The sequence below is a fragment of the Chironomus tepperi genome, unplaced genomic scaffold, assembly GCF_022539635.2.
Source record: "Chironomus tepperi strain 1889 unplaced genomic scaffold, CSIRO-AGI_Ctep_v1 contig_445, whole genome shotgun sequence".
Classification (NCBI taxonomy): Eukaryota; Metazoa; Arthropoda; class Insecta; order Diptera; family Chironomidae; genus Chironomus; species Chironomus tepperi.
Window position 1 is genome coordinate 5,165,555 of NW_027226567.1, and position 17,203 is coordinate 5,182,757.

Below are 17,203 nucleotides of genomic sequence, written 5' to 3' on the forward strand. Positions count from 1 at the left end.
ATGGAGATTTAGAAGAAATGGGCATTTAAATAGGAGGGAATTATGGTTATTCGGAGATGTTGTCCTTTTGACATTTAAAAATACACAGAGCTCCAAGTCGATTTGCAATTTTTTACAGAGTTGAGTTGACTTGATTAGGTTTTTTCCTTAAAAAATTCTAACTTGACTTGGAGCTCTCAGTCAAATAGGAATAATCAAAAATAGCATAGATTTCTTAATCGATCAAAAATCAGGCGCCAGGTAGGAGCAAAGCATTGATACTTTTCATCCGACTCATACAAATCTTTGTGTGTCAATGCCTTGAGTAAAAGTTTCTCTGATTGAATTCAAACTAAATACGACACCAAGTGAGATTCACGCTGACCTAGTGCCGGATTTTGGATCGATTAATCGATCGATACTGTTTGGGATCATTAATAGCTAATATTAAGTAAATACCCAGTTGAAGTCTATTTCCAACCAATTTATACCCATTTGTTTCTATGGTCTTTCACATAAAATTGGAATCACTGAGAAAAAAAAATTAAAATTTAGCAACCATTGAAAAAATCGGACCAAAATTAAATTCAGTTGTGTGAAAATTTTCAAAAAATCTTCAAATAATAAAAATAGCAATAATAAACGGAATTAGGTAAGGCCAAGAACCATACCCGAAAAGGACACGGCGTAGAAATTCCCCTGAATCCAGTTTTACACAAGCATGACTTTCCGGGTTTGATTCAATAAAAATTTGACTAGAGATTAATCGCCCAGGCACTAGAATTTCAGCCATTTCTACATCGTGTGCTTTTCGGGATAATTAATCTTAATACTCACAAAATAATCAAGTAAACTTCACTAAGAATAAATTCCAAAAAATCATTCAAAAAGTCAATCATCCATTCTACATCAACCGAAAAGTAGTTTCCAACTCTAATGTAATTACTATTTTCAGCTAAAAATAATCATTTCCTCAATTACATTTTCTGTAACAGTTACAGAAAATTTCATATTCATCCATTCACCATTACATCGACATCATTAGTTCCAGTGCTTAATGGAAAATGAAAAAAATCAGAGCTTGCGCAATTTTGTAAAAAAAAAACTTTTTCCTTCCAAAAACGTCTGCTTTTGTCTGAATGTCTTGACACAAACATTTGAGCTGACTCAATCCAGTCTGATTTGAACTTTCGCTGTGATCAGTTTCCATCGTACGAGAGGATAAGAGGTGTGTGTTGTTTTATTCAATTCACATAGTAATCTACACATACATACACATACTCTAATAGAAATGAGGAATGAAAAGAAGTAAAAATTGTTCCTCATTTCTTGACGGCCTTTGTAGTGCAAAATTTATAAACTATTCATCGTTTAATGGCCGATAATGTGATTGAATTGAAAAAAAATTGAAATTTTATTTTGAAGAAAAAAAGAAAAAAAAAATCGAGAAAAAAAAGAAGAAAAAAATTGAGAGAGAAAATTTCCCATCGTAACTGAACTTGTGTATGGAATTTTCCTTTTCTCATTTCCACAAAAAGCAAAAAAAGAATCGTGAAATTGAGAAGAAATTCTTTCTATATGTGTGTACGCACACAAAGCTCTAATATAGTGTTGTGCCTCAAAAATTGTTCATTTTCCATTAAAACATAAAATACTTTTTTTTTTGTTCCACATAATTCATCAGCATATAAAAAGAAAGGTTAAGAATGAACTTTGCGAGATATATGTAAAGTACTTACGAATGAGACATATGTTTTAATTTATAATGTAAATATTTTGTTTTCAAATCAAGGAGTGGAAATTTTTTTTTGGTGGATTTTTGTGTAATGAAAATCAAGTTCAAGGCGAGATAGCTTGGAATTTGGAGTAGAAATGGAGTTGGGGGAAGGGAAATTAATGAAGGGAACTAACATTAAATTTATATTTAATGGTTGAATGAGCTTCGTAGATTTAAATACATTCATTGTTAATTCCAATGATGATTCAGGAATTAATTCGGATTCTAGTTATTAGATCTAATTCTATTAATGAATCTAATGAGATTGTTGAGATTGAAGATTGCAATCTTCATTGAAAATTGAACTAGCTTCCTCATAAAATTGCAAATAAACTGTCAAATTATTCAACTATTCATTCAACAGCAGAGCTATCCTAACATCATCTGAATTGTCTATATATGGATGAAATTTGGAAATCCATACATCACTCATGCTCAAAACTTGGATAACTCAACATTTTTTTGAAAAATTTATTTAATTTTAAAAATTTAAAGACATGAAAATTGAGCTAGTATCAATTTTTGGGTGAATTCAACTCAGATTCAGATTTCGAACTTTCCATACTTAAGGATGGATAACTAGAATTATAAAGAAGATTTGACAATTTACGAGGAATGAACGGAAGGGTTTGACAATTAAGTCGTACTAAAAATAGCAGTTTTAGATCCCTTTCTCATTACTATAACCTTTTGCAACAAAAGATGGACCAAAATTTGTACTTCGTAGTAAAATCGTTATCCAACCTCCTTCGTAAGTGTTACGTAATTATCGAACGTTCGACCAAAACAATACACTGCATACATTATGGTATTTCCAAAAATTTTTTTTTTTGAGGGCCATACCTGTAGGTATGCTTTCTCGAAATCCCGGTCCCGATAAATTTTCGAAATTGTAATCGGGATTGAAATTTTCGGGAAATCCCGGATATCCCGATCCTAATAGTGAGAAAGCATAATTACTGGTTTAAACCTTTCAAAATCAAAGTTATGTGCAAAGTGGTCCAAGTCTTATGTCTGATTAAGGACCTCGATTTATCAAATATCAATTCACACTCTTTCTAAGTCTTATTCCAGAATGATAAAATGCAGAAAATTTTCCGTTTTAAAGATCCAGTTAAAAATACTTTCCTAGTTCCTGCAAGGTGGTTCAGTGGCATCAGTGGTTTAAATGTTTAACGTAGTTATAACGTATCAATGTTCTAGCAGCTGTGCTATAATGTCCAGAATAATTACTCAACCGTGTCCAAAAAAATCGACACCATCTAAAATATTACTCAAATTTAGTCCACAACCCCCCAAAAATCATCAATTTACTGTTTACTCACCAATTAATTATCCAAAGAACCCCAAGAAAAAAAGAAGAAAACTTTCTTTTCATGAAGTCATTCCTTCCGAACTTTAAACTCAAACAATAATAAGATCTCATTATCAGGAATATTCCTTACCATTTTCATCAGTATATTTTCTCCCCTCGTCTGACACCGCAAAAAAAAAGTATATTTTAACCGAAAAGCCGAGAAGTTCGTACATTTCCATTCCCATCTGTAAAAGTCGCTGTAAAGATAAAATATACAATCTCATTCATTTCACATGTTCGCATTTCTTTCTTATTCCTTTTTTTTTCACTGACTGACTGTACATGGGAAGCAATTGGCGAGCACTTGTGAGATGATGATGATGAGAATTGTGGGGAGTCGGTAGGGAGGGGACGGAGAGTGAGTGAGAGAGAAAATAAAGAGAAACATTAAGCTTGAAAATTGTGAAAATTAATTAAAACTTTTACTTTATATCATATCAGTCAGAGTTGTGCTGTTTGTGGAAATGAAAATGAAAAATTGCGTCATTTTTTTTTCCTCATTGATAAAGTTTTATGATAAGTGCAGATATATTGAGAAGTTTATCTATCGATATTCATGGTTGTAAATGCTGAGATGATGCTGAAAAAACTTTTATCATAATGAAGCAGGTTTTATGCTACTAATCAAATAGCTTGCATTATGACTCTGCAAGTTGTATCTTATTTTAATAGTATAAAGTTCTGTGGAAATATTGAGACTTTATGGAAAATAAGGAATAGAATCTTGCTATGGAATAAATTTATAAATTTGATTATGGAAATAATATGTCAGTTGTGGGCGTCGAGATGATTTAATTTCGATTTAAGTAGGTCTGTAATATTTTCTAAGCATATGATTGAGTTTTGAGATTATTTTTGGAATTGAATTGAATTTGGTGAGGTTATGAATTTTAATTAAAGCAGTGCTTTTCAAAAAATGCTAAGGAATGCATCAGTGTGTTGCCAAAGACCTTCAAATGTACTACAAAAAGAATAATTGCAGTTATTTTTCAGGAAGTTTATAGAAAATTTAGGTAATTAGGGTATAGTGAGAATTTGTATTGCAAGTGCTTTGCAGAGATGCTTTTCTGCCTCCATGAATATTTCTGGTTGAAGTTAAGGCTCTCAAAATCTTTAACCTTGAAGATTTTATTCAGTTCAATGCATCACTGAGCCCTGTTAGCTCACTATGCAGCAAATTTAAATTTTCGTCGTAAATATAAGTCGAAAAAAGCAGCTATGCTACTTTTAAACAGCCCTTACATCTTGCCGTCAACTCGGTGATGTTGCAAAACCCTGCAGTGATCCAGGGGTCTTTTGGGATTTTGTAATGTATAACTGCGAAAACACAGTATAATTTTAATGATAAAGTGGAACCAAAAAAGTAACTCTGGTCAGCGTGATTCTAACCCCATACCGGATTCTCAGCCATTTTTGTGCGTGCGCTTTCCTGAAAAACGCTGCTGTGTAATTGAAGAAGTTTTCCAAGAAGGGTACGACCCTGTTGCTGAATGTACTGCTCGTAGCAAAATCAAACGACACATGGACACTATACCCTGCGATAGTAACAATGCTCTCATGTGGAACATAAGTTACAACAAAATACTTTCCATCTGACTCTATTTCTGGCTCTGTCATCTAGTTTTGAATTGAGCACTTAGAATAAATTATGTCATTACTTTGAAACAAATCTTCCCCCTCTTTTAAGTGATACGAATCAATTCCATCAATTATTATTGTCAATTATTCCATTAGTAAATATTGATAAAAGACTAAACTTAAGAAAATTTAATTAATCATATTGACACTCCCCAATGAATAAGCACAAATCAAAGATAATCAAATGAAATGTATCAAAAAGAATATTCAATATCATTTCCAAATTAAGGCTGCCACACCTAATCTGATTTATTTGTGTCTTAAAAAATTCAATATTTGACTTTGTGCAAAAAGTTAAATTCCCTGTCAGTCTTAAAAGTCGATGATCCGAGCTGTATAATACATCCACTTATTTATTCAATGCACAAGGGCCAATTTTTCATAAGAAAAAAGGGGCATCTCAATGTTAAAAGCTCCAACTTGCGAAAATTCCCACATAAAAAAGTGAAATATTAAAGACAAAAGGATCAATAAAAAATTTACTTCCGATGAAAAATGATAAAAATGTCAATGAATAATTAACGATTTTGGCACAGCCAATGAACTCTCGATTAAAATTTATTTACTTCATCTCAACAAAGACGATCAATTTTAAACAAATTTGTGAGTCATGCCACCCAAAAAATTAAGAGATTAAATTTTAATGAGCACATGGAAAGGTTAACAAATGTCAAGCCCGAAGGAATATTCATCCGATAAGGTCAATTATTATTAACCTCAAATGTTACCATTCTCATTCCCATAACAACTCTGTTCGTATCCGTTTTATGATATAGAGATAAATAAATGTGAGGGATCGAGACATAAAGTAAAAAGGAAAAGCTTCGAGATAAAAATTACTTTTTTTTGGTGGGGATTGTTGGTGAATTATGTCACATTTTGGATGTCCTTCAAGTTACTCATTCTATTCTAGATTCAGCAGTGCTTCAAGTCGACTTGGATTTGAAATAAAAAGTCAATTCGACTCGAAACAAAATTCAAGTCGATTTCGTGCTCCGATTTGATGAAATTTCGACCTCTTACCTGCCATAAACTGCCAAATCCCCAAGCATTACGTAACATTCAATCAATCCCCCCATTCCCATCCTCATCTACCAAAAATAATGTAATGTGTGTTGGTGAATTTACACATAAATTACAATTTTTTATCGTCTTTTATTTTTCTTCACTGGTATTTTTATGGGAAAGCTGAGGAACACAAAAAAAATACAATTTTATGTGCACAATATCGTAATTAATACTTTTTACGTGATAGGAAAAAAAACTCTTTCTCTCTCTCTCTTTCTCTCTCACTCATTATTCATAATAAAGTTTTGAAAGAGAATACTATAGTGAATGGGGTGTGAATGGTGAAAAACAGGAAGTTTTTATTATGAATGGAGTAAGTTGGAAGTTTGAGAGTTTAGTTGTGGAGAAGTTTTGACCATATTTTGGTGTGTTTTCTAGGAAAAGATCAGATGATCAGATGATCAGATTGTAAGATCAGAAGAGTTGTTCAAATTCGAATTTAATATGGAATCGAATCGACTTGAGTCGACTTTTCCATATAAAATTTGAGTCGATTAGAGTTCATTGTTTGTTAGAATAGACCATAAATCTCTCCTCCTTATTCACAAAATTCCAAGAAAACAATTCAAATTATTAAAATTAGACACAAATAAGACCATAAATCTTAAAATGACTAAATAAACAGAATACAAATATCATAAAAAGTTTAACTTCCACAATATTTGAACAATTCCCATTGAGATAAAATTGAATAAACATCCAAAATATGGCCAACTCCACAATTCTTCCTTTCACAGTCTGCCTACTTCCGAGAAAGCTAAATAAAAGTGGTATAAGCACCGAAAAATATCAAACATATAAATTATTTCACGAGCAATAAACGCACATTTTTTTAATATGTGATTTATGATCGTCGCTTATGTTTGCTTTTATACTCTACGTCATTATATAATTCATATTTCCTTCTTCAAAGAATGCTCAACACAACACGATAAGTTTCATGTTTGTTGGATATGAAATGTGTTTAAGAAAAATGTATATTTTTTTGAGAAAGGATTATAAGAAGTGATACATAAGAAAGGAATATGATAATTGAAAATGTAGATATAAAGGATTACGTGGGTGGGTTTAGGAGGAAGTAAGGCGAGCATATTCGCATTTTTATAAAGATTTATTGGCATTTCTGCAATTGAAAAATTTCTCATTCTTTTGTTTTTTCATTTTTTTTAAATCCGATTGGATTTTTTCTCATTTTATTTGTGTACTTAAGTGCTTTTGAATTTATTTGCATTGGGCTTAGTCGGGCATAAAATTAGGAAGATCAGGTAGTCATGCGGAATAAATGCTTGTACAAAAAAATATTGAAATTCTGAAGAAAAATTGGGTTTACCTTTTAAATTCTCAATAAGTTTGGATATTGCTGAGTTTTTTTTATTTTAAATGAGTTTCTAGACGTAGTTAAGTAACTATGGATGTATTTCAGATATTGTTAAGATATGAAGGGTTTCCTGGGTAACTCACAGTAAGACGAAGGACTAAAAATATGGAATGAAGCCAGTTTCTGTCTGGTTTGATTAAAATACTACATTGTATTCGACTTTTCACTGGCTTTACTGCTATCTAGTGCAATATTCTTTTCAATTATGTTTCCGGTTTTCGTTCGTGAGCTCTTCAGCTTCTTACAAGTCTTCTTGCAATTTAATAAGTCATCTTTAATCAAAAAATGCATCAAAAATTCATATTTTTGTCTAAATATCTCTTAGAAAATTCAAATTGAGGAATTTTGACATCCAGAATCCTCAAATATCCACCCAGTAAGCACATTCTAATCAAATATCGTACAAAAAGCTCTTCAAGGTCATCCAGCTCACCCCAGGGCTCACCCTTGACTTTTGGATTAAAAATCTCAGAAAATAATAAGAAAATGCTCAAGAATTTTTATCCATCAAAAGGTCTTGACTGCTTAATTGACAGATAATCTCTAGCAAAAAACCCAATCAAAGTGCAAATTAAAATTATAATTGTGAAAAAAAGAAAACTTTTCACAACAAAGAAGAGACAAAGTTGAATAATTTTCTTCATAATTAATTAGATTTTCCAAGAATTTTATGATTTTATGTTGGCACGTGGTCTTGGCGTTTATAATAACAAGCATGACTGTAACTAACAAAGAACTCGCGTGTGCTAGAGAATTGATTAAGTTTCAATCTCAAATTTTTAGATTTTTATGGTTAAGGGTTAATGAAAGAATTTTATAAAAATGAGTCGATATAAGTAGTTACGGTGCCGTCAGGGCAAGTTCTCGTCCTACAGCATCGTACCTAAGCTCTTGCAGATACAGTGTGCTGTTCCTACTAGCTATTATATTGACTAAACAAGTCAATTTTGTTGCAAAACACCCAAAAAAACCTCGAAAATTAGCAGAAATCTTCATAAATTTGTTAACAAATTTCTCCATCTTCAACCAGCAAAGCCTTGCAAGACCTTGCATCGTAAATTTCCACAATTAAAATTCCAAATCCCATGGCAATGTGCTTCATTGGAAGTAATTGAAATCTGCAAATTTCATTCATAAATCTCATCAAATACTTTCAAATAAAAATTAAATCTAAAAATTTCTGCAATTATCGAATATTATATCCAGACATTTAAAATCAAATGACTCACATCAATAATTACAAGTTCCAATTATTACCAGACACGGAAAAATATTTTATCCAATTGCTTATATCATGAAAAATTACTTCCATCATTACAAGTCATTTTACCACTTGGTGATTTTATAAAAAATAATAGGAATCAATAGTCACGACCCAGTAATTTTCCAACAGTCAATAATGACTTATTCATGTGGAGCAAACAAAATAGAACCAAAAAAAAAAATAATAAAATTCGTAGGCAATGATAATGTTGTGTGTAATGATATTTAGAAAAACTTTTATATTTGATTAATTGGCTTTAATAAAAATTAAACATCCGATTATCGGGAATGAATGATTAAACATTTATAGTGGGAATGCAAGATAAACACACTAATGGAAAATTAAAGAGAGAATGTAGCAGGGGTGTGGCTAGGGGATAATGGAATCAAGAGGTGTATTTTAATAGCACATGCCGGATAATTGATCCAAATTATGGTAACTGGACGGCGTGACTCTAGAATGGTACTGGATTTAAACCATCATCATCATTAAACCAATCATTTTTTTTGGCGGATTTTTGCTAAATTTATACAGATCATCTGTGATCCATAGTCTCTCTCAGTTGGACTCTAAAACTGGCTCTATCGTTGGCTGCTCTTTGCCAATTACCAATTCCAAGTGTGACACTATCTCTATCGACAGCTTCTTTCCATGTGTTCTTTAGTCTACCGCGCGATCTCTTGCCATCTAAAAAGCCGTACATTAAGTCAAGAAGTGTATCTGAATAGCAAATGGCTGATAATTGATCTAAAATCTGGCAACTGTCCGGCGTGGCTCTAGCTTGGCACTAGATTTTAATCGAATAAGCCATTAAGCATGAATCATGATGTCCTAGAGCTGGATTTCTGATCCATCAACTGATTTGTGATTTTATTTCGATTTTATGCAGCTTTACACCACTGTTACAGGGTTCTGGTACACCTAGTGTCCGTCCTAGTTTAGAATTGTGGTAAACCTTTATCATAATATACTCGAATTCCTATGCAAACCATATCCTTCCTAACTCTTTCGACTCACTAGAGCATATTCAATGCTATTTCCTCTAAATCTCCAACTACCATTCCCTCGATACATCCCTGTAGATTCATCTCTACCTTAGCGCATTGGAAATAAATGTAGACAGCCAATACGTTCTTTTTTTTAAAACTCAACTATTCTCAGTTTTATCGATTATTAGCTTCCGTAACGAGCATCTGCAATGAAATACGAATGGATGAGAAGAAGAAGCAAAGAAAAAAAAATATTCAAGCTTCAAAGATTTTTTTGCTTTTCTTTACGGAAGCTGGAACTGAGCGATGAGAAAATAGAGTTATTTTTAACACAATAGAATTCTGAATAAGAATTTTTCGTCGAGCGTGACGAAATATATTGTAAGGAATGGAAAAAAAAGTGAAGATATAAATCCATTAGGTATTATGAGCATAGAAGGGAAGGAACATTCATTTTGCCTTTTGTTCAAGCAATATTCTTTTATTTTTTTCATAAAATTAAAGGACAAAAGAAGTAGAAAATCGCATGACACGTGTGACATATGAAGACGTGTTGTAGAACAATATTTTTTTCATGCTTTGAGCCAAATTGTGTCTTTCGATGCTAGAAAGAGTTATGTAATCGAATAACATGGATGCATGGCCCCATGAAATCAAATAAAAATTCTTGAAACTTTTTTATGGAATTTTTTACTTTTTAGAAAAAAATGTGCCATTAAAGTTTTATGTAGGAGGATGCTTAATTCATAAAGTTTATTTTTAATCCTTTGATGTGTAAATTTGCTGATGTTAAACATGTGTTTTGACAACTGAAAATTGTCAATTAAAGAATTTTAATGATTTTAATGGAAATGTTGTACTTTATTCAAGTTCTATGAGTCATTGACTATGACTTAGTTGTGATGAGATTCGGCAGTGGATTTATTATAGTATGGTCCATCACATGAGCGGCACTATAAAGAGAACTGTATGTTCTGCAGTAAAAATAGGTCAAAATCAGTCATTCAATAAAAATTGATAAAAATGTCGGATTTTGAATGCATAAGTCGACACAAGTCGCTCAAAAGCTTTGTTTATCAGTTCCGAACTATTGACAAAAACCTGTTCTACGAAAATACACAACAATTTGAGGCACACGTTCATATTACCAATCTCTAATTTAAATTCAATTTCCCCAATAATACTTCTTCCCTCACTTAAATATCAATCAATTCTAAATTCAAAGCATTTGATACTTTATGCCAAAAACTATTTATTCATTCATTGTCAGTTCAAACGGTGTTTCAAAATCACAAGTTTCCTGTTAGAAATTTTCAACAATTGTCTTGACTCTAATTTGATTTCACCACATAGGAATAGATTGTTGTATAAAACACAATCATGTGGATTTCTATTCAACAATTGTTGCTGTACACACGTGCTTTGAACTCTTTGCAATTGATAAGTTTTGAAGAGTTTTGACTAATGAAAAGAAGGCTTTAATTATGAATCTGGAGTGATACAGGATATGATTGGCCGACCGTGTGTCTAGTTATATACTTGACATTTGTGTAATTTGCCATCCGGTAAGCTTAGCATTGCCTGATTCACTCAGTTATAGTTTAGGTCAAGTATTGGACGAACAAAGCTGGAAGTTGAGTCGAATTTTATATGGAACAGTCGACTTGACTCCATATAGAATTCAAGTCGACTTCGAGCTCTATTTTAAAGCAACAGCTTATGATAATTGCATTGACTGTCAAATCATTGCTTGATCTCGTACATTAAGCAGTCGAATTGTCTAGATTTCCGAAAAAGGACAAATTTGGATATTCTTGTATTTGAACCAACGATTCTCGAGTTACCATACCAAATTTGAGCCAAACACCTAACCTAGTGGTCCACCAAGGCACTTAACTGTCTTGAATCAGTCTTAAATTAATACATACACAAGTTCAGTTTGATGACTTCAGTCTAATTTATGAATTTGATCCAGAAAAAACATCATTTAAAATAAACAAAAATATTTCATGAATTTACTACACATAAGATCATTAAAATGTCGATTGTGTTACAATTTAGAGCTTACAAAATTGCGAATTAATATTTAGTCACTAAGCATTGACTTCATTGACTCATCATTCACAAGTAAATGTCTATAAAATACCAGCATGAGCTCTAAAACGTACCTCAATCCACACTTTATGATTCATTGTAAAACAATTCACACAATACTCAAAAAAAAAAATTCTTTTCAGGTGAACTAATCATCTCGTAAGTGGAGAAAAAAAAAATAATTAAAATACAATTTAAGACACTGTAAAAAAAAGAGAGAAGTGAAGTGAAAATCAAAACAAAATTTTTTTAAAAAAAAGCAAAAAGTAAAAAAAGTTTAAACAAAAAAAAAAGAAATTCAATTCTGATGAAATAGAAAAAAATAAGAGTCAAAATAGTCAGGCATTGAAGTGTGTTTAAAGTAAAAGAGTTCGCGAACGATAACACAAAACGATCGTAAAGCCGAAAGCAGAAGCGAAATAAGAAGCATAAAAAAAATAATATATAAAAATTGTGTGCGAGGAAAATTTAACGGGATTTTAGTTTTCCCATAAAAATCCACCGACTGATACAAAGTGGATGATTTAAATAACATTTTCCATAGCGATGGTACTAAAAGGATAAATTATTGGTGAGTAGACTTGATATGAAAATTGCAATTTAATGGATATTTAATTTTTAATAATGTGATTTTTATGCGAAATTATATTTGCAAAACTTTATCAATTGGAAAATATATACGTTCGTGTTCATGCTATTGCGACACTTATGGGTGAATTTTCATGCTGTGATACTGTTCGTGTCACCTTGGGATAAAAGTTTTATTATGGTGAAAAAATTTTATGATGTGAATTGACAGAAGTTGATTGAATGGAAAATTATTTTAACAAATTTTAAAATATTTATTCCTTGTTTGGGAAAATTTATGTTTATGAAACACACATTAAGAACTTCCTCATAGGGTGGATTAAAATATGCTTTGGGCTACAGAATTTTTCATTTAAATTTTCATGATTGCAATGAAATATTCTAATGACATTTTACTTTTGTGATTTATTGAGGGTCAGGAGAATCAAAGCAGAGTAGGCAGGATATTGTTTGTTTGAGCTTCAAAAGTCTGAATTCCTTCACAATCGAATCCTGTCAACTTTCAAACCTACCCTAATTCAGCGTGTTATTATTAACTTTACATACTTCGTTGGACATACGGGTCAATTGTGATCTATGCCCTTTTCTAGTTTGCGTCTAAAGCTTACTCCATTGTCGGCAAACGCTTGCCATTACAATGAAATATGCCGATACCAAGTGAATTACCAAAAGCAGGTTATTACTTAACCTGTTTAAAGAACGTCTGTAGACAGCTCTATCTTTCGATAACTTCTGCCAATTAGGGATATTGAAAACTGTAGCGTCCTTATCCACACAACCAATCCAGGACATTCTCGGTCTTCCTAATAGCAGGTTATTGATCTTGACAATTCAGTCAATTTTCAATTTAACTCAAAAATTTTCTTTTTTTGACTTTTAGCGTCATTTTCATGATTGTGGGTTATCCTTTTTTGGAGATAGGAAAACATGACTTCAAACTAGATTCTGATTATCCAAGATTATCATTTTTGTTGCAAAAAATGAATATTAAGCTTTAATAATTCCAACAATTTATTAAAGATTTCTTGAAGTTTCGGTTTTGACTAATTTTCGAGAACAAAACTGAGACTGACATCGGGGACAAGACAAATAGGACACTCATGGTAGTCTCGGTCTCGACAAATCATGAGGCCGGGACTGGGAAGTCTTGATCTCAGTCTGGAGAATCCTTATTTATGAACAAATTATTAAGCAACATCCAACTTGTTCCTTCCCTAAATAAAATAAAAAATTCCTGCAAAAAACCACAAAAATCTTGCAAAAAATTTCCATAAAATTTCTCAGTGCACCTTGTGCATGTGCTAGAAAACATAACTCACAGTAGAAAATTTTTGTTTCTTTCTCAAACCACAAAATAAAAAAAATTTTTTTTTTGGAGCTTGAACTTTTATAAATAAATACAATTTATATTTACGTGTTCTTTTGACAATAAATCATTTTTAATGAGTTTTCGTAAAAACCTCACAGGTAAGCTGTGTTTTTTATTAAATTTACGTTCACAAAAAGCTAAATGCTATTAATAGAATTATTTAAATGAATTATTGGATAATATAATTTGGGTCATTTGCTAATGTGCTTTTGAGGGTCTGTTCCCTTTTCATAGACACTGAATTGGAATTTGCAGTTCCTTACAAATTCGGTAGAATCCCAGGAAACAGCTGAATTAAAGCCTTTTAGCCATGATTGAAGGGGTCGATTTCTAGTTTATTTTTTTATATTTTTTTAACTCACTTTTATTGATTTTTTCTCCTGTGATTGAATGAACAACTTTTTCTTATGCTTAAATTGTGAGCTCTCTAGGGCAAAAAAATAAGAAAGAAAATTTCATATTCAGCAAAACACAAACAGAAAATCAAATTGAATGTTGAAAACTTCTCGGAACTGTCATGGAATTTTAAAAAAAATCTTTTTCTACATTATCATATGAAATGCTACAACAGCACATACATAGCATATTAAATGTTCATAAAGAAATATTATTTATAAACAGAATAAACAGAGTGAGCGCAAGAAAGTATCATAAATCCTATAATCATAAGTGAAAATTCATTTCATGTTACATAACGGAATATTATTATATTTTTTTTTGTTGCTTGAGAGAATGAGATTAGAATAAGAGTTGTTGGGGATGGGTGAGAATGGCGCAGTTCTGAGATGGTTGAATGTAATAGGGATTGGGTGTTTATGATGCTTAGAATCTAGAAATTTTGAGAATTCTGGGATTTTTGAGAATTCTGAGAAATCTTACAAATCTGAGAATCTTGAAAAATTTGAAAAATTTTTAAAATTTTAAAAAATTCTAGAAATTTTGAAAATTTTGAAAATTTTGAAAATTCTTAGAATTTTGCTAATTGTGAGCTTATAGCATTGCCATCATTTATAAATGACTCCCAACAATTTTTATAAAATTAAAATCTGTCAATTTTTTACTTCGCTGACTCTACAGATCAACTGTGATCCATGACCTCCTTCATATGCCGTCCGAAAGTCGCTCTATCGCTGTCTTCCGCTTCCCAATTTCCAATACCTAACGCCACACTGTCTCTGTCCAAATAAACCAAAATAAGCAAAATTTCCATATCAAGATCTCATTTTAATCAAAAAATTCATCTATTCAAATCAAAAATTTCTCCATCAACTTAGACAGACAAAATATAATCAAAAAAATCACCCTTGCAGCCACTCATAACATCCCCTCTAAACTTCTTCGTTCATGTATCATCTGTCTACATACAAATTGTCTATTCTTCCTTCATGATGTGAAAAGAAGAGTAAAAAAAGATCGACAAGAAAAGAAAGTATTGCACACGAAAATACGACATAAGAAGTGCCATAGCAAGGAAAGCTCAATTGCCACAAGCAATGTATAAAATTAATGTTTGATGTTGTCGTTCGAGTGAATGGAACGGGTGTGAGAAGAAAAAAAGCGTTAAAAAATAATCATAACATTATGAATAAAGGAAGTAAGAATTAGTGGTGATATGAAGTTTGAGTATTTGGTGTATAAGGCGAAGTTTTGGATTAATGATGTTCGAAAAATCTCAAATTTTTGATGAAATGTTTGAGGTTGGTGTCAAAATTGTGGGGTTTTAAGGGAGGATCAAGTCATGTTCTTCCTTTTTAGATAACCTTAATAATTGTTGCCGTTAAGCATATACACATGGTTGTCATATGGCTCTACTCATATTGCCGTTTCAGAACCGTAGACAACATTCCAATGCACGCCAATCTTTAGAGATTTTGGAATGGTACAACAGATCATTGAACGCAGTTATTACTTTGCTTTAAGTCATTCATCAATTAAATTCTAAACCTTAGTTTGAACAACTTACTTACACATATTAATTGTGATCCATGACCTCCCATAGATACCATCTGAAACTGGCTCTATCACTGACTTCCACTTGCCAATTCCAGATTTCAAGCTCAATACTTCCTCGATCGACATCAAACTTAAATACCTTACCTAATGAAGCTTCCACCTGTCTTCTAACAACATTTGAAGCACTCAATCCCAAAATGACATGAAACTCAATTCTCTCCAAGAACTATGCTAATAATGTTGAAAGGAAATGACAGCCTGAAAAAAGGAGGCGGTAAAGATAAGAGGCTAATGAGGAGAGCTTCTTATGAAAGTGTCTTGTGTGTCTCGCGGGGGTGCTTTCAAGGTGCTCGATCTCAATTTTCATTCTCAAGACTGTTCAACATTCTTTCCATCTATTCCTTCGTCATAGCTTCAGAATATTATGTAACTTACTTTTTTTTTCACTTCCATCGTGTCATATTTTTTTATGAAATATATTGCTGATATAAAGTCATTATTTGCAACGGTGATTCTTTCATGTCATTTGCAATTTAGAGCATAAATTCTGATTTTAATCATCATGTTCTCATCTATGTTTAAATTGTAAAATATAGTCGTGATTATTATAATATATGAAATGATAAGGTTTGTGGTTTGTTGTGTGGGTAAATAGACGATTATGTGAAGATTCTGTCATCAACAGTGATATTGTGGAAATTATTTGTACTTTAATTTATTTATCTTGTGGAAAAAGGTTCAAACTTTTGTTGATTTTTGTTACAAATTGAAGATAGAATCAAGTTAGAGTGAGACAGAACTGTCAAAATATCATCTTGACTTAATTTATTAATTTTATTATATCATGCCTTGATTGCTCTGTATAAGTCTGACTTCTGAAAACTATTTAAGATTCATTTGAATTTTAAGGAATTCAGGAAGTTCATTATCATGTCTAAGTCAATATAGAGATGATCCAGCAACAAACAATCACTCGATATGGTCAAAATCAGCCGTCATCATGCCGTCACCATCCCTCACCTCTTAAAGTCAATAACACTGTGCTGCTCTGGAATAAAATAGCCCAAATATCCGATTCCAGACCGGCCATATGCTTTTGGATTGTATGGTCAAATTGTTCATGAACATAAGACTGTTGATAAATAGGCAGAACACTAAATAACAAGGAATATGACGATTCAAATTGTATATTGACTGAATAACAATTCAAACCCTAGTCATGCCATCTGTAAAATGAACCCAAGGGATGGAGAAGTTCAATAATTTCTACCATACAAATACTAATACTAACCTAGATAACTCCAACCGTGTTCCCAACATTTTCCACATTATCACTTTTGCTATATCCAATTAACATCATGAAAAAAAAGTGCATCAATCTCCTCACATCCCTAACACATCAGTTAACACTGCAAGTCAACAAAGTATTTCTGTTATTTATAAATAAGCACATCACATAGACGCCAAAAAGCTGTTTATTATAGGATATAAAAATCACAATTTTTTTTTCTATATCACCAACAACATCAAACGATGAAAAAAAAAAAAGAGATACAGTATTGAACTTTGTTCTCTTTTATTATTTTTTACTGTAATCATCATAGTGGAAATAGATTTTCATGTAATTTCATTCAATATTCATTCAAACGTTTCTGTTTCTCGTTTGCTTTCATCTACTGGATATAAAAAAAAAAGCAAAATTTCTGACTCAGTTTCTAGTTCAATACTTTTTTTTCTCATTTGGAACAA

General features: G+C 31.7%; 1 protein-coding gene across 3 annotated transcripts in view; it reads left to right on the plus strand.

The window, feature by feature from the left end:
• Positions 1-1,142: 1,142 nt before the first annotated feature.
• The window catches only part of LOC139098404 (uncharacterized), a 113,462-nt gene continuing 97,401 nt past the window's right edge, over positions 1,143-17,203 (plus strand). For all 3 annotated transcript variants that reach the window (XM_070650602.1, XM_070650604.1, XM_070650603.1), the window contains exons 1-2: positions 1,143-1,207; positions 11,688-12,115. The gene's annotated coding sequence lies outside the window, so the exon portion shown is untranslated. The remainder of the gene's footprint in view (positions 1,208-11,687; positions 12,116-17,203) is intronic.